The sequence below is a fragment of the Canis aureus genome, chromosome 18 (assembly GCF_053574225.1).
Source record: "Canis aureus isolate CA01 chromosome 18, VMU_Caureus_v.1.0, whole genome shotgun sequence".
NCBI classification, from domain to species: Eukaryota; Metazoa; Chordata; class Mammalia; order Carnivora; family Canidae; genus Canis; species Canis aureus.
This window is the reverse complement of record NC_135628.1, coordinates 21,158,813-21,183,841: the sequence shown is the minus strand read 5'-3', so window position 1 is coordinate 21,183,841 and position 25,029 is coordinate 21,158,813. Positions and strand designations below refer to the sequence as shown.

The following is a 25,029-nucleotide window of genomic DNA, read 5'->3' as shown; positions in this document are numbered from 1 at the left end:
GCACCTGGCAATGGCAAGAACAGGGGTGAGTCCGTGGAAAACTGTGGTAACCATGCAGGCAGAGTCATAGCAGTTGAGCCACGAAGCTTCCTCCACATGTCTGTCACTAGCTTGCGTCACCAGGGGGGCCATAAACAGAAGCTTCTACACATCACATGGGCCATGAGATAACAACGTAAATAAAGGGCAGTTTTATTCCTCCAGTGTGAGAGGGAGGAGAGCAAATCGGTTTGTGAATGTGCTCATACCATCTCCATACAGTATGGTTTTTACTAAGAATGAGTCTGCCCAGAGTCTGGCTCGCTGTGGCTATGTCTTGTTGGATGTGACCCAAAAATTGTGATCAGGGAGTCTTCCCACTGCCTCCTCCAAGATGGCAGAGGAGATGGCTTGGGGGAGCCACTGAGGTTGTAAAGGAATGTGGAGAACATGTTCTATTCTCTGACCCTGGGCTGAGGTCCATCATAACTAGTCTCTGGGAAGAATTTCAGTTTCTAAGAGGGTTTTGGTTTAGCCTCTTTCACATTTAAAATAAAGATCTAGGATGAAAGCAAAAAATTCACACAGCCAGGAATTATACAGAGACCAGAAATGTGTGGGTCACAAGGGTCCTCCCTGCCTCATTTTGTGGATCGGGCCATTCTCCTTCTCAGGGGCTTGTTGGAGGCTGCCTTGTAGTGCTCAGTTATAGGCAGGTCACCTCCATGCCCGTGGTGCTGGCAATATTCCTCGGTGTTAAAATCAGATGGGTGCATGGCAAAACGTTGCATGTATATACAAAGAAAACTATTTAGCCTTAAAAAGGAAAGAAATTCTGACACATTCTACATCGATGAACCCTGAATACATCGTACTAAGTGAAATAAGCCTGACACCAAAGAACAAATAGTGCCTAACTCCACTTATCTGAGGTACCTAGAGTAGTCACATTCGTAGTGATAGAAAGTAGAATGGACATTACAAGAGGCCATGGGGAAAGGTGATGAAGAGTTGATTAATGTATATAGTTTCTGTTTGGGAAGATGAAAAATTTCTGGAGATGCAAGGTGGTGATGGTTGCCCAGCAATGTGAATGTGCTTCAAGCTGCTGAATTGTACATGCAGAAATGGCCAAAATGATAAAATTTATGTTATGTATATTTTACCACGATTTTTAAAATGTGGTTCCAAAATTAAAAGAAAAAAAAAAAGAAGAAAAATTAAAGGTGCCTCCACATGTCATCAGGAACTGGCTCTGAGAAACCAGCACACAGACATCTCATTGATATGTTGTCCCGTGACACTTCAATTTACATCTCTCCAAAATGTGAGATTTTTCACAATTCCTGAATATATAAGAAGGGTGGGACAAGTCAAGAATAAATATTTTTAGATGGGCTGTGCTTTTGTGTTGAGATATATAAAAGCATCTTTTGTAGAGGTTGGTTGACTCTCCCAATATTTTAAGCAATTTGCAGGTGGTGTTAAGTACTTGGTTAAAATCCTTCTAATGTGTGTGGTAATCATTTCAGCTGTTAAAGCATAATGTGAGTTCAGACATACAGTTATACTCGAATCTTTCCCACTCGCCTACCTCTCACGCAGATTACAGAGGGAATGTGTTATAGACAATAAAATCTAAGGGGAAAAAAATTGCCATCCTGTTTCAGCTCTGCCATTAAGCCCAACGATGGTGGCCATTGCCATGTAAAAGGAAAAACAACAAGTTTACAGTTCCTCATTTCCCATGGTAAACAGATTGCTTATTTTAATTTTGAAAATAAAGCGATGGAGGCTATGTAGGTCTGTAAATAAGAGTGTGCATCTCAATTTTCTGCAAATGCTTAAGTGGTTTACATCTGTTTCCTCCCAGTTGTATTTCTCAAACATGAATTTCCATTTTAAAAAGAGTCGTAAAATCACTACTGTTTCTCTGTGGATCTATTAGCAATAAAATAGCCTACAGAGGTTTGCACAGCCATGGAAAATGTACAGTGATAATAGGCTGTCCTGCTGTTACATGGCTTATGCAAACTTTACATTTATCACGGCAGAACCATCTATCCGCAGGGTTGTAGCACAGCAAACAACGGAATAAAAAAGACCAGGAGAAGGAAGAGGAGACAGAAATCTCTATGTACACATCATTAATCAGACAAGATGAATTCTCCAAGTTGGAAGCGTGTTTCCTCAAAGCCAACGGAGAGAAGGAACAGGAGGGAGAGAACGTGGCGGGAATGTGTCACAATCTGCAATGGACAACTTTCCGGAAAAATTACCTCCCACAACAGAAAGTATTTGCTTCTCTCATTGGCATGTTGTATAGTTCATGCCTCTTGTACTTGGGTTTTTTTTTTGTTTTGTTTTTGTTTTTTTAAGAACAGAACCAGGTCATCTGTTGAAAACTTTTAGTGCAACAGACAATGCAATTATTCTTTCATTGCTTTAAGTAAAAGGGCTCAAAAGAACCCATTCCTTTCTCACACACCAGTTCTGTCTAACCTGCTCCACCTGCCCCGTCTGGGAAGCAGATGTGTGACACTGAGCACTTTATCCAGCCCCTAAAATCCCATACCATAATTGGGTCCGACTTGTTCATACCCCCCTAACCCCACTTTGCATCCTGGTGAAATTCTCCCCCATACCGAGAAGGCATTTATGGTTGGTTTGCTTTTCTACATCTAAATTAATTCACTGAAGGTCTGGCATGATGGCAGGAAGCAGGTTTCAGAATGGGCTCCTTCCAAAACAGGGTACATGCATTCGTCGGGTGCACCCAGGCCTTTGTCTGGGAGTCCTGTGTGTTTCTCAGTCCTCCGGGTTGCCCTGCTTCCCTGAAGTAGAAAAGAATCAATAAAATGTGCCCGATGGAGTTTAAACTGCTTGGCACCTCACAGCCTGTTCTATTTGGCAGAGCAGTCTTTGCTTTTTTAAAAGTGTTTTGTTTTATTAAATTAATAGAGGAGTTTGAGACATAATTCTTGAGCCTTTTAGAGGGAAGCTGGAAAAGACATCTTTCAGCGGACCTGCTAGTGGGTAACCATTTACCCTCCTTGTCCCCAGAAGTCCCGCCCGCAGGAATAGACCAGGGTGGGGATGAGCAGAAGGAAAGGCGTGCCCAGCAGCCCAACAATTCCTGCCACTGTGGTACCATGCTTCTTTTATTCAGGGTGCTGTTCTTTTGAATTGATTCAAGTTGATCAATTCTTGGAAGGAGGGGTGGGGGCTTTTAGTTACAAGTCCCCAAATCAGCAGATTACTTCAAATAATTGGGTGGGAAAAGACCCAAATACCAGCACCAACCCATTTGTAAATCAGGTGACTAGTTATTAAGACATGATCATTTTTGACTTTGGTTTGACAGCAGCTGGACATCACCTAAGTGTAACATTGTGTGTATGGGTGGCAGAGGTAATCTATTTGCATTCTAGATCCAATGTCCTCCTATGGAGTTGCCCCATGATCTTCCAGGAAGCAATGGGGCATTCTCTGCCCACTGGAGCTGACAGGACCCTCTGAATCCAAACTTGAGTGGGCTGCCTCTCCAGTGGCTCCTCCCCTTGTACTATTAGTCGTCTTTCCCTGGAGGCATTGTCTTACCTCTTCTGTCATTAGTTCTCTGTGGGCAGAAGTCTGATACCTCCTCAGATAGACTCCCCCAGGCCTGGCGAAGCTCGTCCGGGGGCTTTGGAACTGCAGAGGCAGTCCCAACCCCATGTGGTTGGTGTATGTGAAGCAGACATGCAGTGTGAAGTCTCACTAAACACCCACCTGCCCCACATCTGCTCCTGATACCTTGGAAATGATTTGGATGCACAGTGTTCAGCATCAGTTTCCAGAATAGTCTCCAGATTCATCATGGTGGCCAGTTGGATATGGGCTACTGATCTTACTCTTCCTTGATCAATCGCTTGCTGTATTGGCTGCTCGTCATCAACAGAAACCCACGGTTCATTAGTAAGACTGGCACCTCTCAGAAACCATTTTTAGGTTGAATTGAGACCCATCCAATGGGGGTCCTTGGGAATTCTGGGAGGCAGCCATGTGACCCTTTTCGGTGGTTCCACGCTGGCCATGGGTTTTCATTTCTCTTGGGTCTCTTTGGTGATCCCTCCAGGGAAATCCTGACTCTGTTTGAAAACAGTGCTCCCGGGTCCTTCAGCAAATCACTGACAACAGGACCGAAGCCTGATAATAGCAGTAGTGCTAGTAGTAATAGTAATTGCTACAACTTTTTGGAACTTTCTACTTGCCAAGTGCCACAAACCAAGGGCTGGACAGGCTCATTCGCTTGTTCAAGGCACAGTTGTACGTGTTGGGACTGGGTTACAGATCCATGCCTTATGGGCCCTGGGCTAGGCATGTCCTCCAGGCCCAGCCTCTTTACCGTGTCTGTTTGCGGAGTGGAAAGAGATCATTTCTTGCTTCCAGCTGTAAGAGTGTGCCCAGTGGAGAACCCATGCATGGGGCACTCCAGTCTGGGTCCTCCTGAATACTTTTTTACTCTGGTTCTTTCCGCATCTCAATGCCTCTCCTCCTTCTGCACTTCCCCATCCCACTATACATCTTTTACACAGCAGGGCAGGGTAATTCGCTGCATGCTAGGCAGTAACTACATAGTAATAACAATAATTCTTGGTACTTAGAGCTCCTCATCCGAGGATGTCACCCAAGCTTAAAGAAATTTAAATATATCTGCTCACGGCAGCATGGTGGGGGTGGCCTGGGTCTTATTTTCAGGCCTGGAGAGATACAGACACACATAAAAAAAGGAAACACCCGGTCCTTCCTAATGAGGCCCTCCTTACCAGACGAGGAACTAAGAAAGGGAACCAAATAAAGGAAGGGCCAGATAAAACATCACGGCCTCTCGTTTCTCTGAAGTTCCTTTGCATCTGGAGCTTGACAAGTCTGCTGAGCTCTCAGGCTTCGAGACAGCCACCAGAAAGGGGTGTTCACCTGCCGAGTGTTTGTTATGAAATTAGCCACCAATGTCTCAGTATTCTCTCCAGAAATTGTCCCCAAGGCAAGCATCACTGGGCTCTGGCGTGGGTCTGATGACTGCTCCTTGTCCCTATGACCTCTGATCCCCTTTCCATCTGTTCCCAGGGTGGTTCCTTTTCTCTGCTCTGAGGGTAAATTCATCCACAGGCTTCCCTGGGAATATCCACACCCAAGGCCTGAGGCGGCCTTCCCCAGGTACAGCCTGTGGTGGGGCAGGGGCTCTCTAGCTAAGAGTCAAAGGTCCCAGAACCTCATTTTCTACTCCTCCCCCATTGTTACCCTTTCCTTGCCAGGGTTGAGCCATTGGGCTTGCTTCTTTCCAACCTGGACCCGTAGTACCACTCTGTGCTTATTAAATCAAGTGTGCCCCAGGGGCACCTGGGTGGATCAGTCAGTTAAGTGTCTGCCTTCAGCTTAGGTCATGATCTCAGGGTCCCGAGGTCGAGCCCTGCATCAGACTCCCTGCTCAGTGTGGGAGCCTCCCTCCCCACTCATATTCACTCTCTCTTGCACTCTCTCTCTCAAAATGATAAAATCTTTAAAAAGAAATAAAGCCTGTCCCTCTTGACCAAACTCCTCTGTCAGCACCTGCACCCCCATAGGACACACTGGAGAAATGGATCTTTGGAAGTTAAGTTCATCAGCTAGGGAAATACTCTCATATCTTGGATTAAGAGTAAGTGTGATGTTTGGACATGCTGAAGTGGAAGGTCGTCTTGGAGCACATAGCATATGTCTGCTTCCCTGAAGACCACGCCAACCCTCTAGCAGAATAATAACCAACACAGTCTAGTGATGTACCCCTTACATGAAATTGCTGTTCTGGAAGCAGAAAGATTTGTGGAGAAGTAACAGGACGTGTCCTTACTCTCATGGAGCATGTGGTCTGAGAGAGGAGACAAGATACAAATACTGTGACATCTTGATTTTCAAGTGTGCTCCAAATCTGTATTCCAAGCATGTACCAAGCTCTGACACCAAAAGGTGGTTCTCACCTCAGACTCAGTCACAGTGAGAAATCCAGAAGAAAGAAGAGCAATTTAGTCCAGGTAGGCAAGAAGCATTTCCACAGTAAAATCACTAGAGCTTTTCCCTCTGACTAAAAGCAAATACATTTGTCAAATACACCATAAATATACATTTGCACTATTTATTACCTCTGCCTATAAAAGAAAATTGTATTAGGTGATTGTGCTGAAAATGTGTCAAAAATATAATTTGCATCTCTTTTATGTGGGTGTTTTTGTGTGTATTTGCTATATTTCAATTTGCTAATATACATATATATCTCTGTAGAGACATATATAAATGCTGTTTAGTTCTTCTGATCTTTGTTTTTATTTTCTTGGTATAAAAATTTCAATATAATTTGTGATTCTAAAAATATTGCTTTTGAAAAATACGGTATGGATTCTTCATTCCCTTAATCCCCATAATCCAATCCAATAAAACATTTACTAAAAGTATATTAAAGAGAATGTCCTGGAGGATTTGCTTCTGTTTGACAAACCGTCACTGGAGGATTGTGCGGAATGCTTTCTGTGTTGTCCTGAATTTCACAGAACCCATTTCTCTTCAGTTGGGCAGATTTCTCCAAGCTTTCCTTTCACCCCCTGGATGGGGAAGACTCATTTTCCCTCTTAGCAACCCCACCAGCCATGGGAGACTGAGGTTCAGTTATTAGAGCTCAAGCTTTACCCTGCAGATGTCGTGCACTTTGAAAAGAGGTATATTCTTCTGCATTACTTTTATTTACAGCATCCAAAAGCATCTTTGTGTGTTCAGAAAAGACTTCTGTAATTATATCTTCTGCTAGTTCCCCTCAACCACCTTAGGAAGCAGATCAACACCCCGCCCCCTGATGTTAGGGAACAAGGGATAAAGCCCAAGGGGAGATTATGTCACTTTAGGGTCACACAGAAAATCATTAAAAGATTAAGACTCAGGTCTCCCAAGTCTCAAATGTTCTGCTTTGCTGTTAAAAATGTCACCTTAGCTTCTTTTCCTCATCTACAAGCCACATACATATCATTTTTCTCTGAACTAGAACACATCCAGGGCCAAGAAAGGCCACTGTCCCTTCCACCCCGTTTTGAACTCTGGAAAGAGATCCCGTCAGAGTTCCCCCAGGGAACTTGGCCTCACAGTGCAGAGAGGCAGACAATGCTACAGACTGGATCATGTCATCATCAGCACCCCCCCTCCTCCCCTCCCTGCCCCACATGTTGAAGTCCTAACCCCCAGTGGGCCTATATCTGGAGATAGGGCTTTTAGGAAATAGCTGAGTTAATTGAGGTAATAAAGATGGGGTATTGTATGAGAGGATTGGTGGCCTTAAAAGAAGAGAGAGAGGTATCTTTCTCTGCACACACACACACAGGGGAGGCCATCTGAGGACACAGTGCGAAGGCAAGCCAGGAAGAGAGCTCTCACCAGTAACCGACCCTGCCACACCTTGAGCTCGGACTTTCAGTCTCTGGAACTCTGAGAAAGAGGTATCTGTTGTCTGAAGCCACCCAGTGGATGATATTTTGTTATGTCAGCCCAAGCAGATTGAGACAGAGACCTTAAAGTTTGACTTCAAAGTCATCTCTGGAGGTCTGCATGGCACTGGCAGGACCTAAAGGCTGCTCAGAGTCTGGGATCCCTGAGGATAGGGTGACTCTATAGAGAAGGCTGCAGAATGGACCCCCGAGTCAGGACCGGGGGCTGTTGCAGAGCCCTGACCAAGCAGTAGCACATGACTAGGGGTTCCACCAACCAGAGACTTTAGCTGCCATTGCCAGCCGAGCAAGCAGGTCCCAGGTGAGCACAGGTGATCCAGCTGGAGACCAAGGGGCTGAGGACCTCATGCCCTAGGATCTCCAATCTGCCCTGCTCAGTGTGATCTTGGTGGTCTCCCCCTACCACCACCACATACCTGAATGCTCTCAGAGGGGAAGGAAATGGTGGAGGAGAAAATGGTGGTCTCTGAGAGACAAATATTTTTAGCAAAGAGAGTCTGATGCCACACAAAGGGACTGTTATGTCAGCTGGACCACATGTACACAGGATTGGACACTCAACTCATTCTCCCCTCCTACTGGTGGGGGCTCAGGGGGAAAGCCAGTTCGGTCACAGGCAAATGAAGGTGTAACAGAAGTTGTAATTTAAGTTGAATTTGTGTTCCACTACAGAGGAAACTGTGTGTGTTGCGGGGGGGAGGGTACCTCTTCCCTGGGAGAGGTGGGGTTGGGGACCAGGCCAATACTGCCACTGCCATGTTCTATGAAAGTGAGCATCTCAGGAGCTTGCATAAATGATGCCTGCCCTTCCATCCTTTATTCTGACTCCCAAGTGCTTATGATACATACGATCCAAGTGCTTACGATCCCAAGTGCTGTGTTATTGACACAGTAGGTGAGATTTGCATTAATTCTCATATATCTGTATCTTCCCAACTACAGTATAAATTCTCCTGAGCAGAAACACAAAAGGGTACCAAGTACAAGTTCTGATAAATGTCTGCGAGCTAAACAGTGCGGCTGCGACCCCGCCTAGGTGGGACTTGAGCACATCCATAGGCTTTGCAGCACGTTTCACAATCCAAGCTGAGGACTCCTGGGTTGGGCGCCAGCCCGGACATTAGCTAGGGGACCATGGGCTTCCATTTTAGGACCCCAGTTCCCATACCTGTAAAACAAGAGTCAAGCTTGGGGCCCATTAAGGGCCTCTCTGAGGTCGCAATTATATGAGAGCTTGAGATCTCGTACTTCATCTTTTATTGTCTTTCCAAAGGGCCAAATGGAGAAATGGAGCTTTATGTAACTTAACCTAGTTAGTCCTCACCGTGACCCTATGAAGAAGGCATCGCAATTGCCGTCATCATTTTACTGACAAGGAAACTGAGCCACAGGGTACAACTTGCCCAAGGCAACAGAGTTAGCAAGGATTAGAACTGGCTCAGATGCAGACTGAGGCTCCTGCCTGAGCCACAGCACTGTGCTGCCCCCAGCCCCCAGAATTATTAGCCAGCAGGTTGACTTTGGACAAGACGGGAACCCCAACTTCCTGAGTTTGGAAACCTCCAAAGAGTACGGCCAAGGTCCACTTTCACTCCTGTACACTCTTTCCCCCCTGCCCAAAGGTTATTATCTAACCTTATCCTTTCACACTTACCGAATGCCTGCCACGTGCCAGCCTTGAGCTTCAACAGGAATCCGAAGTCAAGGCCATTAAAAGGGGAAAGGTCAGGGGACACTCTCTGCAGATGGTCAGTTTCTAAGATGTTTTTAGGGAGCCGTATTCAAATGTATCATGCTCATTCCAGATAATCCAATTCTATCATCCCACTGAATGCTGTAGAAATTCTCCATGGGGCTATCAGTTGATCCCCAACAGAACCCTAAGTGGGCCCATCCTACTCTGTGATTTATAATCTTCACAATCTTCAATTGGTTTATTTGGCTTTTGCAAAGAGATGGTAGGAGACAAGTGGGAATACCTTGTCCTGTCGATGGATTTGCTTGTAATTCACTTTAATTCCCTGCATGAGAAAACTGTGCATTTATTCTTTTGAGCACCATGACTTTTTTACACAAAATAATCATTTCTCAAATAGATGATAGGAGCTGAACTGGAGACGATGTTCTCTATTGAGTAAACAATAATGTAGTTCCTTTCTGAATAATGCCGTGAAGGGGCTTGCTTTCCATCTCAAAGAACGTATCTCAGCAACATGACCCTCTCCAGTGGACATCTGCCGCCCTGCCAAGTGAGGGAGCAGCACAGGCTATCCTGCTTCTAGACTGAATCCACACTGCGAGGGGTCCTTCAGGAGACCAAGCTGCTGCCCAAGTAACTGCACAAAGCTTGTGGGCGGCATGGGGGTTTGAGACTCTGCTGAGGTTATTCTGGTCAGAGTGGAGAAAACAAACTTTTCTTATCCAAGTGGACCGCATCCACCCTCGGGAACCTGCATTCCCACCAGCCATGTAAATGCCAAGGGCAGTGGATGTGTTGGGGTGAGGAATGCAATCTCAACTGCTTCCTATGCTCAGTGCAGAGGGAAGAGTTCAGAGGGATGGTGCAAGGAGCTAGGCTGGGAGGCCCTGGCAAGGCTAGGAACAAGGCTGGGAGGGTGGAGAAGCCAGCCCCTGCTGGTGAATGTAGACCCCATGAAGGGTGTGGGTGTGCACTGAGTCCACCCCTGAAGACTGGCCCAAACCCAGCAGGGTGTGGCCTCTTCTCATTCACAGCCTACGTACTGAGTTGGTGGAAAGAGACCAAGGCCATAGTGAGGCCCCGTGGGGAACTAAAGTTACTTAGATCAGTATGGTTGAGCTAGACTGTCTCAGGCCCCCCAGGTGGGAGACAACAGGTGAGATGGGGGTCTCCAGCAAGAAGGGGGTTGTGCCCACCAGGCCTCCAGCAATAGCCAGTGGTCAGCGCTGGCTCAGAAAGGGAGGTGGTCTACTCTCCTCCAAGATTCCTTGGCAGGGCTCCAATGGGAATGTCAGTGTGAAAGACATCCCTGGACTGTGTGACTTCCTTAAAGCTGGCTGAGGCGATGGCCAGGAGCCAGCAGCCCACCCACTCCCTCTCTGGAAGGAGGCCATTTTGTCTGCCTGGTGCTGCATCAGCCAGCCCACCATCTCCTTGGCTGGTGTGGAAGGAGAAAGCTCCAGAGACCCCGCCTTCAGGTAACGGTTTGACTCTCCAGCCAATGCGCGCTGTATTCATCGCTAGGAAAAGCAGAAATGCTTCAGTCATCCGCAAAACCATGTCTTTCCCTTCTAGAATATGGCTGCATATAAAGAGAGAGGGAGGAGAAAAAAAAAAAAGACAAGACACCAAATGCAAAATAATGTCAAAGGAAGCTAGGCTCTCCCTCCATTTTTCATATTGTTTCCTATTTTCAATAGCTACTGGGTGCCAGAGAGGAAAGGAACAACTTTAAAAAACAATTAGTGGGACATGTGGTGTGCATTCTTGGCTGGAACTATGCAGCCTCATCTGCTGGCAAATACTCTGCAGTCTTTCATGAAAAATGTTTTAGAACTAATGAGCTATATTTGCATTCCCCGTAGAATGGATTCGGAATTTTTCATCTACGCCACACCATGAAAAATGGATGTGTTTGGCACAGAAGTCATTTGAACATAAAGCCCAGCCTCAGTGGAAAGACAACCTTCAGAAAAACTTTTCAAGTAACTTAGCTCATTCGCACTTGCTTCCACCGGGGAAGGTCAGGCTCCTGTGAAAGATGGAAATTTCCTGCACAAACCTAGATGCTGATGAGATTTGTTTTTGTAGATAATCTGCAGCAGTGAAATTTTTCATAATGTCACTGCAAAATAAATTAAAATGTTCATCTTCATATGGCTGGTTCCATTGCATTAAAATAAATGTTGCAAGCTCATTTAATTAGTATAGTTAGGAATGTCTCTTCCCTGCTTCACTGACTCTCCAAATCACAAGTTAATTTGTCAAAATCAGACCATTGTTTTTCCTTCATTCTTCATTACTAGAGACAGCCCCATTTAAATAAATGTTTATGCTACAGAGAGCAGAGCAGTGAACAACCCCAAATATTTTCATAAGCCAGCGCTGGAAAAGTTTAAAACACAGAAAGTGAAGGTGTGCAGGGGGGTTCCCCCTCCCTTTGTGGTTATTGGATATTTGACTGGCTGAAAAGGTACAAAATTGAGCAGTCTGCTGTAACTGATGATGCTCCGTCCACCATTGCTCATGTTGGCGGGCTATGTCCTCTTGAAAGCGGTTTTCTTCTATGTTTTCAAAGACAAATGATGACAAAAGATACCATCTCTATAAATTACCCTCATCAAATCATTCTCTTCACGAACCTTTGGTTAATCAATTAGTCAGTGATGGGGGAGGGTCTGGGGTGGAGGTTTCTGGTTTTCACAGCCTTTTTCTCACCATTACTGGCTGTGGGCAACCAGGGGTTCCTGCTGAAAATTCAAGAGATAACCAAACTCTGAGGGCTCCCTATTCTCCTCTTTCACTTTCCAACCCTCCCAAAGCCTCCCCCCAAATCAGAAGCGTCCATGACCACTGACGAAGTATGAATTCCTGGCAGTAAAAGTGTGTTAGGGTAAATGATGAAGACCAGGGGAGGGGGGTTCACATAACTGGCTGAGGTGTTCTGTCTGTGGAGATCTTCTGGAAGGCATCCATTGGTAATGGATGAAAGAGCTTATCAGATCATCCTCAGTGCCCCATACTAGTGAGGTGTTGCATGGTAGAGACTCCTCCACAGGAACAGGCCACAGTACTCAGATCTGGATTCAGCCCCCAGCACGGAAAGGTCAACTATCTTCCCTGAAGCTTTTTGTCTTTCACCATGATGGAGCAACCCAACCTCCCTCTTCCATAAAGAAGCTATAAGATAGGTCAGATGTTTTCTTCTTACTGTACAGGTTTCTCTTGTCCCATCATCCATTTTCCTCTGCCACTCTTGCTTTGCACAGCTTTTCTTCCCTGGATCAAATGAGTAGGAGGAAATGGTTGTGGTTCCTCAGATTTCTAGAGAGGCAATGTGCTTAAAAGACTTTCAAAGTTGTCCTCAGTGTGACTCTGATGAGGTCTGATCTGTATAATCAAACCGTTGTTTTTTTTTTTTTCTCTCCTTCATTCTTTGCACACATTGGGACAAACTTTGCTTCATTAATAGAACAAGAGGATTTAATTACTCTCTATTGTGCAGTGTGCCTACTTGACTTTCAAAAATCAGACCTCTCCAGAGCTGCCACAGACTCAGGCAGGCAGGAAGCAGCAACTTTCCTGGTCTACCTCCCTGACAGCTGGGTGTTACCCCCAAGTGGTAGCCGAGCACCACACCGAGCATGCGTCCATTCATTCACTCATTCATTCACTCTTTCGTTTGATCAACGTTTGCTGGAGGCACCGAACTCAGCACTGAGTGCGAAGAACCAATCTTCTTCCCTTATGTAGAAGAAGTATAGCCTCCTGACTCGACCCAGGCCAACACGGAAGCATGCCACCTTCTCTACAATGATGAGTTACTGGAAACAACTCCTATGTCTCTGGTTGGCTATAGAGCAGCCTTTGTAAAACTGAAGAGCGAGCCGTGTACGTAAGAGATGAGCGAACCAGAGGCAGGTCAAGCAAGTGCAAGATTGTCCCTTGGAGTCCTTTCTCCTTGGGTCAGCTCATTCGATGCTGTGTTTCTCTGCCAATATGAGGACTCACATGCCCTTTGGGCACTGAGAAGGCCTGAAGCAGAGGAACCAGCCATGGAAGGGCAAACCAGTGAACAGGAGACAAGTTATTTTAATAAAAAAAAAAAATGCTGCTACATAATGCCAGCCTGTTTCTCTGCCCTTCGATCAAAAGCCAGGAGGGAGCCATGGCACACAGAGCAGGCGATCCTCAGACAAACACAGCTAAGCTCTGTGAGGCTTTCTGGCAGAGGGAGGAGAGAAAGACCCCCGTCCAAATCCCGGGCTCCACTCCCCAGCCACGACCTGGGGCAAACGACTCCTTCTCTCACACACAAAAGGATCATCATCACCATAGTGTATCTTTTGCACTGTTCCTGTGAAAATTAAATGAGACACTATATGTAAAAGTGAGTAAATTGGCACATATCAAGGGGTTTGACAAATGTTAGTTCTCTTCTGGGGGCTTTTAGAAGGAATAAGGTAGCAGAAGAGAGGGTAAGTTGCTGGATGGCAATGAATGAGGGGTGAAGAGAATGTCCTTTGAGAAAAGTTAATTTCTTAATGGCATTGATTTTTAATTAAGTCTGGCTGCTAAACTATTCTTGCATGGGACACTACTCGAAGACCGAAGCACATACATCTCTGGTTTATACAGGGTATAGCATTCACAGCCTTAATTTATTTTTTTTCCTGGAATGAACTTAGTGATCATCTGGTCACGACCCATTCACAGCTTGCAAAAATGTCAGATGCCTTCCAAGGTCATACCCAAGTTCGCAGCTCCTCTCCATGCTACCCCCCACCACCCTTTGGATGTGAGGAAACCGCAGACTGCCTTGTCCTAAGGATGCTCAGACCCCCCCCATCGTTCCTCACATCCACCGGGTTTCCCATCATTTACTGCCCTCTCACCCTTCCTTAACCCTCACTAGTTTTACCATCTTCCTTTTTAAATGTGATGCTCAAATTCAAACAAAATACACCAAACCCTCCCGACTGTGGCAGGGAAAAAAAGAGGACCCATGGCATCTTTTGTTCTGGACTGCTCTGTGATGAAAGGAGTCTGTCGGCAGCCACACCACGTTGCCCTTACAATCACCTGAAATCCTTGAGATTTTTTTTTACACCTGAATGGATGTCAGTCTGCGTCTCTCATCCTGTAGGTGTGTCATTAGTTATTTATCCTGATAATGGAACCTTATGTTTATCACCATTACATTCAGTGAGTTTGGGGCTATCACTTCAGACTGTCAGGATCTTTTTGCATCGTAATCCTGTCACCTGGTAAATTAGTTCTCCTTCCTAGTTCAGTGTCAGGCTGTTATTCGCCCATTACATGCTTTTCTCTCTGGTCCTCAAGGATAACATGATAGACTTTGTCAAAAGATTTGCCAAACTCAAAATGCTCCCCTCTCTGAGCTCCTGACACCCAGGCTCACAGCCACACCATCGAGAATTCCAGTGTCCCCTGAGGATTTAAGACCTTTCAGATACCCAGAGATCCACTAGGAAGAGGTGGTCAGGCATTGTTACTGAATACTTTGGTGTTTCATCAGTTCACCCTTTATGATGAACGATGAGGAATGGAGCTGGGAAGGAGTTGACATAGACTGAATGTTTGTGTTTTTCTCCAATTCATTCACTGAAATCAACTGCTAGTGTGATGGTATTGAAAGGTGGAGCTTTGGGGTGCCTGGGTGGCTCAGTGGTTGAGCATCTGCCTTTGGCTGAGGTTGTGATCCTGGGACCTGGGATTGAGTCCTGCACTGGGCTCCCTGCAGGGAGCCTGCTTCTCCCTCTGCCTCTCTTTCTCTGTCTCTCATGAATAAATAAATAAAATCATTTAAAAAAAGAATTAAAGAAACCTCCTTTGCCCTTTCCACCCTATGAAGACACAGTGAGAAGACCACCTACCTTCTGTCTATGAACTAGGAACAGACCCTCACTAGACGCTGAATCTGCCAGTCCCCTGTCTTGGACTTTCCAGCTTCCAGAACTGTGAGAAACAAGTGGGTTTTTGTTGTTGTTGTTGTTGTTTCTAAGCCACCCGGTCTCTGGTATTTTGGTTTCAGTGGCCCAAACAGACTAAGGAAGTCCTTGAGAGGAAATGAAGAAACGAAGGTAGAAAAATCCAGGATGTTGGAAATGGATAAACTTGGCCTAATTCACACTTTTCTGTGCTCAGAAATTAAGCATGAAAATAGGAAAGCATGACAGATAAAAAAAAAATTTAGTGAAGTCAGAAGTGAAAATGGGCATTACATTTTTGTCTCTTACATTGGTTCACTCTTTACTGCTTAGAATCTAAAGATTGTATATCATGCATATCCTTATAATAACTCTCAAATTTTTCCGTTTATCCTTATTTTGAAAATGTTATGAATGTATCAAATGTGGGATTTAAGAAACAAAGCAGATAAACAAAGGGGAAGGGAAGGAAAAATGAAATAAGATAAAAACAGAGAGGGAGACAAACCATAAGGGACTTTTAATGATAGAGAACAAACGGGGCTGCTGGAGGGAGGTGAGTAGGGGGATAGGCTAAATTAGGTGATGCAGATTAAGGAGGGCACTTGTGATGAGCACTGGGTGTTCCATGTAAGTGATGAATCACTAAATTCTACTCCTGAAACCAGTACTACACTATATGTTAACTAACTTGAATTTAAAGAAAATCTTGGGAGGAAAAAAAAAGAAAGAAAATATCATGAGTGTAAAAGGAATGCTCATTTATGTAAAGTTCAAAATTGCCCATGGTGTTAGAAGTGAGGAGGAAGGTTGCTATTGGAGAGAAGGGTGGGATATTGACCAGGAGAGCTCCAGGGTTTCTGGGCGGACTGGTTTTTCACGTGAGTGGTGGTTACACAGGTATCTTTGCTTTGTGGACATTTATCAAGCTACATAAGTGTGAACTGTGCACTTCTCTATATGTAAATGGTAAAAGGAAGCCATTTGGCAATGATCAGAATGCTTTTTGTAGGTGACTTCTTACTGAGCAGAAAGAGCAAAAGAGCATACAATGTAATTCATTCATCAACTTTTTGTTTTCTGAGTGACTTGTAGGTACCAAGCATTTTGCTGGGGCTCCGAAATTAGGATGAAGTGAACATGACCCCTGCCTACAAAGAATTTACAGTCCAGTGAAGGATAAGCATGTACTGAATATCGCTGTACTCCAAGGCAAAGTGTCCTGAGGTCCTAAGAGGGATCAAGTGGCTGGTCTTCATGAAAAGCCACTTAAAACAGCACTCCATATTTTCAGGAATCACATGTAATCTTTAAATGTGAATTTATATTTAGTAAATGATTTCTTGTTTTTACTACCTTACTCATATAATGAAGAGCTTCTTAGATTCCACTTTTCTCCCATTTTGTGGCAAGATCAAATTCATACATAATCAATAAGAGATGTGTGATTATTATTACTGAAGATACTAAGATAACATGTACTTTATAGCATTCTTTTTCAAAGATCTAAGTTTTTAAGATATTCCAAACAGGAGCAACACCTGAGGAATTAATTATAAAGCCAATTTTGAACATATGAATGTGTAATTCTTTACATGAAAAACCATCCACTGATGAATGGATAAACAAAATGTGGTATGTCCATATAATGGGATATCATTCAACCGCAAAAAGGAATGAAGTGCTGATACGTGTCACAACATGGATGACCCCAGAAAACATGCTACATAAAAGAAGCTGTATTCAGAGGGTTACGTATTGTATGATTCCATTTATATGAGGTATCCAGAATTGGCAAATCCAAGGAGGTAGACGGTAGATCAGTGGTTGCCAGAGGCCAGGGGAAGGGAGGAATGCTGAGTGACTGCTAATAAGTACAGGGTGAGAGGGTTCTTCAGGTGATGTGAATGTTCTGGAATTAGATGGTGGTATATACTTGTGAATATACTAAAAACCACTGAGCTGTACACTTTAAAATAGCAAATTTTATGATATGTGAATTATATCTCGATAAAAAAAATATACAAGGTAATTTTCAAACATAAAGCTAAAAAATTTTAAATCATAAATGTTTTTACCTGAGAAATTCTCCATGCAATTTTATGGTACATCTAATGAGTGAGCACCAAAAAACATACACCTCAAGATGGAAAGTTATAAAGATCAAAATAGGCAAACGAGCTTCCACTTCTATGAAAATTAAATCAGGATCGAACACAAACCTTTTACGCGAGGCTACAGAGGGATCAGACCTTGACTGCTTGTGTCTGTGTCTCTACTTCTAATTCCAAAACCGAATTCGTTCGTGGCTGGATTACCCGCATCAGTGAATATTTGATGAACTCCCGCTTTTCTTAAGCTGATTGGCAACAAAACTACCTTCCTGATAAGCAGCCCTTTCTCTGATGCTTGTTGGTGGGAATTAGAGATTGGGGTGTGTGCAAATTGGCATTTCCAGGTAAGATGAGCTTCCTGTGGAGGGAGAAAGAAAGGAATGAAAGCAACCGAGCAAAGGGCTTTGTGTTGGAAACCCAGGTAGGCCCCCAGTAATAAATACATTTATTGCTTGGACAGTAAAAAGTACTGGAGAGTTTAAAATAAATTCAGAGTTATTTAAACTTAATTTATGACCAGGAAAATAAACCCTCTCTTCCACCATTAATGTTTTTTATCTGGGCCATCAAATGTCACACGCTACTGATTTTGGATGTAAGGTCACTGGAAACAACATATCAGAGGTGTCAGCACCACAAATCAAGTGAAATTCCCTTAAAAATAAAAACGTCAGGAGTAAAATAATAGGCAATAGTTATTTCATGCTATGAGAGACTTGTAATATATCAAAGGGTTCACCTTTTTCTACCTTTATGATGTATCGCTTTGAACACGAAATATACTTCTGCTTAACAGATAAAGAAAACAGGCATCAGGATGCCGAAGATAAGAATGATGACATATAATAAAACTATTTGAGGGCACGAAAACATTAGGATGCAGACCACTGAATATATCAAAAGACGAACAATGACCCTGCATCTATGCAGATCTACTGTCTGGCATGTCAGTTATTTTAAGGGGTCATCCTAAAGGTCACCCAAATGGTATCTTTGAAATCAGAATACAAATCACATTGGGTTTGGGGAAGGAAATAAAGAATGTCTTAGGGCTTGCCGAGCTGGTGTAGTTCTACACAGAAGTCCAAATCCTGAAGCAATCCCCTGGTCTTTTATACTCGGCCTGAAAAAAGAGAAGCAAGTGCCAATCTGCTGGGAGGAGACGAAAGATAAAGCTGACTTGGAGCAGACAGCTTCTTTATGATCCTGATGTTAAACACCTGACAGGCAGTGGCATTTGCCATAATGCGTTGTTGCTAAATGCATTAACTCCTGGCAGAGTAAATTCACCCAGGATTATACTTTATGCAAAAGCATCTGACTAAAAGGGTTATCAAAGCCTCAGGTAAAAATGACTTTGTTTCATCCTTGTGACATATCTTACAGCGATTTTCTAGGACGTTAAAGGTAAAATCTCACTTCCTGATTCAAGGACTCATAATCTGGTGGATGAAATGACTCCAGGGAAGGATAAAGGAGTATAGAGCCATTCACATATAAGCACAAATTCCGCCCAAGATGGTAGTGAGCAGTTAGAGAAAAGCCATAATACTTTAGTTTAAGCCTCCCCAAGTCCTTTTATCATTGGGAACGGGGGACAGGGGGAGAGGAGGTCATGTCTGCCAATCAGCAGATAACAGGGGTGGGAGACAAACCGGTACTATCACTCTGTAAGCCAGGGTCACAGCACCGGAGCCCTGCATTCCTGACGTATGGTCGCCTACATAATGAAGCATCCTTCCCCACTGTGGTGACTATAGAGCTTTAGTGATGAAATGGAATGCAAAAGGTTTGAAAATCTCTCTCCCTTCAGGTGTTAGAGGAGGGAAACAGGCTCAATCCCAGGAGGAAAGTGCTTGGGGACAAGGTGGGATCCTCCACTGTGGTGTCTGGCTCTGGCCAGGCCACTCATGCAAATGTCACATGCAAGCCCCACATGTGTGAAGTGGCTGTTGCTATCGGGAGGAGGCTCCCCCAAATGATCTCCAATTCTCCTTTGACTTACTGCGCATGTGATCCTAGCCAACCACTGAAATCTCTGCATTTGTTTCCCAATGAAGCTACTTGATGTCTGTGCCCATCCACTTTTCAGGACATATATAATCTCAGGCCTCTTAGCAGAACACTACGTATCCCTGTAGAACCCAGCACTCAGAGATCCAGACTGTCTAAATTGAAGTCCAGCTCTGCTGTGGGCTAGCAGTCCAACACTGCATAAGATGCTCAACCTTCCTAAATCCTTATGCACAAAACAGGGATAGGAATACTAATACTTACCTGTGTGGTATTGTGGAAATGAAATGAAAAGGTCTCAGGGCCACAAAGTATGCATTTAAACAACAGAGAGTGAATCTCTTGAAGCAGAAAGCAGTTGGTCTCAGGGGTCCTGGCTCACCATTGTCCTGCCACCCAGCACTTCGGCTTTTACCTGCAGACTCAGGACCTGACTTTACTGCAAGTGTGGGATGGAATGGCATGATTCCAAGAATGCAAAGCCCCTAAAAGCCCAGGGCTTCCCCGCTCCGGCCTGTTATCCTTTGAGCAATCTGCTCAAATGATGGATGGTTCCTCTGGTCAAGATGGGGTTTGATTCAGAATCACATTGTGAGAGACAAGAGCCCCAATGCCAGCCAGCACCCTATTTATTTGTGGATTTGGCTTATTAGAGACAAATGATGCTGAGGCAGTTCTGTGGGCATCAAATGAATTATTTATACATCCACTTAAGTTGTTTTATTGGAAGACTCAAATTCGTTTAACTCTTGAGTTTTCAGCATGGTGTGTGAGAATCCTATTGAGCGCTTCCTAATCACTTTCTAAATTTTACTTTGGGGTACCACCTTGAAAATCCATGGGCATTAGGATGACACAGCAAGGAGATATCAATACTCAAGGCTTTATAAGGAAAAAAAAATAAAAACCAAGCTTAGGTTTGAGAAAACTATCCATTTCTATAAAATGTTTATTGGGAATCTGTTTTTGAACTGATTAGACCTTTGGAAACCTAGAGTGAAAGATATTTAAAATAAAATGTAATGATACAGCACTTTTTTTCATTTTCCCTAACTTTAAGGGAAGCTTTTTCTTCCTTCAGGCACGCAATTTCACTCAAAAGTAATTGCCAACCCTGCCTCATTCTATTACTTGTAAATTCAACATAATTAGAGACACATTCAGTTCATTACTAGCTTGAATCTTTGCCCAGCTTTTTTTCAGCCTGTTGCCTTTTCAAAACACTTTATTAAAAACTTGTTTTAGTATCACATTCTTTAAAGGAAAATAATAACTCCCAAGTACATTTTATAGAAATTGCTCAAAATACAGGACCCAATGCCAGAAACTAATAAAATCACATCACAGAACTTACATCAGAAGGCTGCCATAAACTGCTGCAGAGCAGCTTGGGCATGTTTGACCTGGAAATTGAAATTCGTGTGCTCTAACACATAGTTTCAGTGGAGAAACTGTCACCAGATCTTGCAATTTAAAAACTATGTTCTTATTCTATCGACTGTAATGCAATTTAGCCCCTAAATATCCTTTTTCCTCTGAAGAACTCCAAACACTTTCCTGTCATATTACCCAAAGCATCAGCCTTGTGGGCATTTTTTAGTTCTGTTTTATAGAGTGAGATGCTTGGATAGGCAAAGGTTTTCAGGCCAGACTGTTGAGATAAAGAGTTTTGACCTTGAAGCTTCAAAATGGTGCTTTAGTCCTGGAAAGAGGGAATTTAAGGAGAGAATACCCTGGGCAGAGGTTGAGTCCATATTGACACCTGCAACCCAGAGGTGGGTTAACAGCCCAGGTGCTAAATGGCTTGCAAGTTTGAAAGCTTGAGCAAATGAGCCTATGGGTATACATGAAGCACAACCACCCTGGCTATTTGCAACACCAGCCCCTTGGAGAGCACGGAAGCAAAAGAGGCAGGCCCTCCTAGAACCAAGAGCCAGAGAAGAAGCTGGCCTTGAGGAAAGGCAGTACCAATGGAAAAGAGAGAGGTCTTTTCCAGGTCACCTTGTTATCTGATAAACTGAATACCTATCAGGTAGAAAAGTACAGTTGACATCCCAGTCTAGACAGGACCATTCCTGGGGACTCATTTGTTAAATTTGCTGTTATTTCAAATGCTACATTCTGTAGGGGCCGGGGATGCTTCAAATAGCTTACTTTAAAAACCTACCCATAGCAAATCAAAGCATGAAGACTTGCATCCTAGAACCTGGAAGGTGTTTCTCTGGGTGAATCACACTATGTCTAGTCCATAACACATTGGCTTCCTGGGTTCCTAGCATTTGAGCTTTGAGGTATGAAAATGGTGACTCTGTGGTCACTAAGTAGAGAAACTGAGGATGAGATATGTTGCTGGTCACTCTCTTAATTTTCAATTAAGATAGCTGATCATTATCTTAATGTCAAATGAAATACAGTAATTTGGCCACACAGACTAGTTTTCTATTCTAGGATCCAAGGTTTTTACTTGACTAGGAAGGGTCTGTCATGAAGAAATAAGCATTTCCTCATTCTTCTGGGTTTTTATCTGTGGAAAGTATGGGATCTAGTACTCAATAAAAATATCCTGACCTGATCAATATATGACCCTGACATCAGGACCTGAGCTGAGATCAAGAATCGGATGCTAACCAACTGAGCCACACAAGCCCTCAACACATTTTATTTTTGATACATCCAATTCCAATCAAAATCTCAATAAGTCACTTTGTGGATATTGACAAACAGATTCTGAGGTTTATATATAGGAGAGCCAAAAGACCCAGAATAGCCAACACAACATCAAAGACAAAGCTGGAGGATTGGTACTGCCCGATTTCATTACTTCTATACAGCTACAATAATCAAGACAGTGTGATGTTGGCAAAAGAAGAAACAAATACAGTAGATCAATGGTACTAAGTAGAAAGTACAGAACTATAGTCAACAATATAGTATACAAATATAGCCAACTCATCTTTGACAGAGCAAAAGTAATTCAATAGAGGAAAAATACACTTTCCAACCAGTGGTTTGAACAACTGGACAACTACATACACACACACACACACACACACACACACACACACACACACACAAGAATCTAAGTACAGACTTTCCATTCTTCACAAAAATTAACTCCAAATAGATTAGAGACCTTAATGTCAAATGCAAAACTATAAAACTTTCAGAAGATAACATAGGGAAAAAGTCTAAGTGACCTTGGGTTTGGCAACGAGGTTTTAGATACAATACCACAAACATGAAAAAGAAAAATTTGCTCAGTTAAATTTCATTAAAGTTAAAACTTCTGCTCTGTTAAAAGCACTGTAAAGAAAATGGAGAAAAAAGGCACAAACTGGGAGAAAATCTTTGCAAAACACATATTTGATAAAGACTTGCATCTGGAATATAGAAAGAACACTTAGTACTCAGCAATAAGAAAACAACCCAATTAAAAAGAAAAAGTATGAACAGACACCTCACCAAAGAAGATATAAAAATGGCAAATAAGTAAATGAAAATATGCTCAACATAACATGTCTTGGGAGAATTCTAAGAGAATACAAGGTACAATTGCACACCTATTAAAATTGCTAAAGTCCAGAATATTGACATCAAATGTTGGCAAGGATATGGCACAATGAAAACACTCATTCACTGCAAATGGTGCAGCCACTTTGGAAGATACTCTGCTGGTTCCTTAAAAAATTAAGCATACTCGAGGCACCTGGGAAACTCAGTCTGTTAAGCATCCAACTCTTGGTTTCAGCTAAGATCACAATCTCATGGATCATGGGATTGAGCCCCATGTTGGGCTCTGTGCTCAGTGGGGGAGTCTGCTTGAAACATTCTCTCCCTCTGCCCCTTCCCCTGCTCGTGCTCTCTCTCAAAATCAATCAATCAATCGATCAATCTTTAAAAAGAGAGAGAGGAAGAAATGAGCTATCAAGCTATGAAAAGACATGAGGCAACTTTAAATGCTTATTACTAAGTAAAAGAAGCCAGTGTAAATGGCCTAAATATTCTATATGACATTCTGTATAGAGCAAAACTATAGGGACAATTTAAAAAATCAGGGGTTGCCAAGGCTTTGTGGGGCAGAGGAAGAAATGAATAGGGGGAGTACAGGAGATATTTAGGGCAGTGAAACCCACAACGATGGATGCATGACACTTGACACACAACAGTGGATACATGACAGTATGCATTTGTCAAAACCCATAGAACCACACAACATAGAGAGAACTCTAACACAAACTATGGACTCTAGTTAATAATAATGTGTCAATATTGGTTTATCAATTGCAACAAATGTACCACTCTAATGTAGGATGTGAGTAATAGGAGAAACTGTCTAGGGGAAAATGGGGCATGAAGAAATTCTTTGTACTTCCTGCTCAATTTTTCAGTAAATCTAAAACTGCTCTAAATAATAAAATATTAATATTATAAAACTGATTTGGTAAAGATTTGTTTAATCAGGTGATCCAAGTTGCTCAAAAACAGTTCTTTTTGCCTTGTTCTGCAGATATTGGTCAGGGTATATGAGAAGACACTCTGATCTTTCACCAATGCACATATACTATTTTTAAATAGCAGACAATGAATCCTATCATCCCTGGTTTACAGATGAGAAAAGTGAACTTATTAAGGAGTCTTAAGACAGTGGCCAGAATTCAGGCCTCCTGATCACTGAACTATAACATTTACTGAATTAGGCTGTTCTCCTATACATGAGGAGTAGCCACCCTAAAAGGATGAGCAAGTTGTGGCTGTATGTGAAAACAAGACGGTAAGCTGCTGGTCCTGGCATTCAGACACACTGTGCTGTCCCTGGAGACCCAGGTTGGCAGATGCACTCACTGCATCGGTCAAAGCTTTAGTCACACACTGGTCCCTCCAACAAAAAGAACCTTATCTCTAGGGATGCCTGGGATGAAAGCCTCTAGTCTTTGTAGTCTATCATTCTCTTGATGAATCAAAACAAACAAACAAACAAAAAACAAAAAAAACAAAAAAACTAGAGGCACCTGGGTAGGTCAATCAGTTAAGAATCCAACTCTTGATTTCAGCTCAGTTCTTGATCTCAGGGTTGTGAGATAGAGTCCCAAGCACTGGGCATGGAGTCTGCTTAAGATTCTCTCTCTCCCTCTTCCTCTCCCCACTTCTAAAAAAAAAAAAAAAAACTATTGAATTTATTTGAATCATAACAGCATCTGCCAAATGAGAATATAATTTCTAGAAGAAATCAAGAGAGAGTGGGTTGTGGGGATGGCACAGGGGTGGGAGGGAAGTGGAGATAGATTCACATTTTCCAAATCAGAGTGTGGTGACTTAAAATCTCATGTGCCAGTCAGGGCGGGTGAGGTTATACTCTAATAACAAACAAAAATTTCAGTAGTGTAAAATAGTAAAGCTGTATTTCTCACTTACTCTGCATGGTATTCTCAGATGGTGGGATACTTCTACTCTGGTCTTTCTCACTCAGAGTTTCAGCATGATGGAGCATCCACCATCTAGAATGTTGCCAGTCACCAGAGCAAGGAAATAGAGACATAAGAATCCTGTACCTGCAGAACCTGAAGTCTTAAATACTTCCACTGGGAAGTGACACACATCATGTCTGCTCATGTTTCATTGGCCAAAGCAGGTCACATGGTTTGAATGCTAACCTCAAAGAGATGAGGATGGGAAATCCTACCAGCACCCGGAAGGAGGGGAAAGAGAGATACCAGTGCATGATAGTAATGACTGCCATCTTCATATGCCTTTATCATAGTTCTCTC

At 43.2% G+C, this 25,029-nt stretch overlaps 1 long non-coding RNA gene across 5 annotated transcripts in view; it reads right to left on the bottom strand.

The window, feature by feature from the left end:
• LOC144288709 (uncharacterized) overlaps positions 1–25,029 on the bottom strand; it is a 52,734-nt gene that overhangs the window by 3,883 nt on the left and 23,822 nt on the right. For 3 of the 5 annotated variants that reach the window (XR_013356682.1, XR_013356684.1, XR_013356683.1), the window contains exons 3-5: positions 17,360–17,609; positions 15,084–15,265; positions 9,142–13,543 (exon numbers count right to left, since the gene is read on the bottom strand). This is a non-coding gene — a long non-coding RNA (uncharacterized LOC144288709). Of the gene's footprint in view, positions 1–9,141; positions 13,544–15,083; positions 15,345–17,359; positions 17,610–25,029 lie in introns of all 5 variants that reach the window. The other 2 variants (XR_013356685.1, XR_013356686.1) reach the window with 2 other exon arrangements.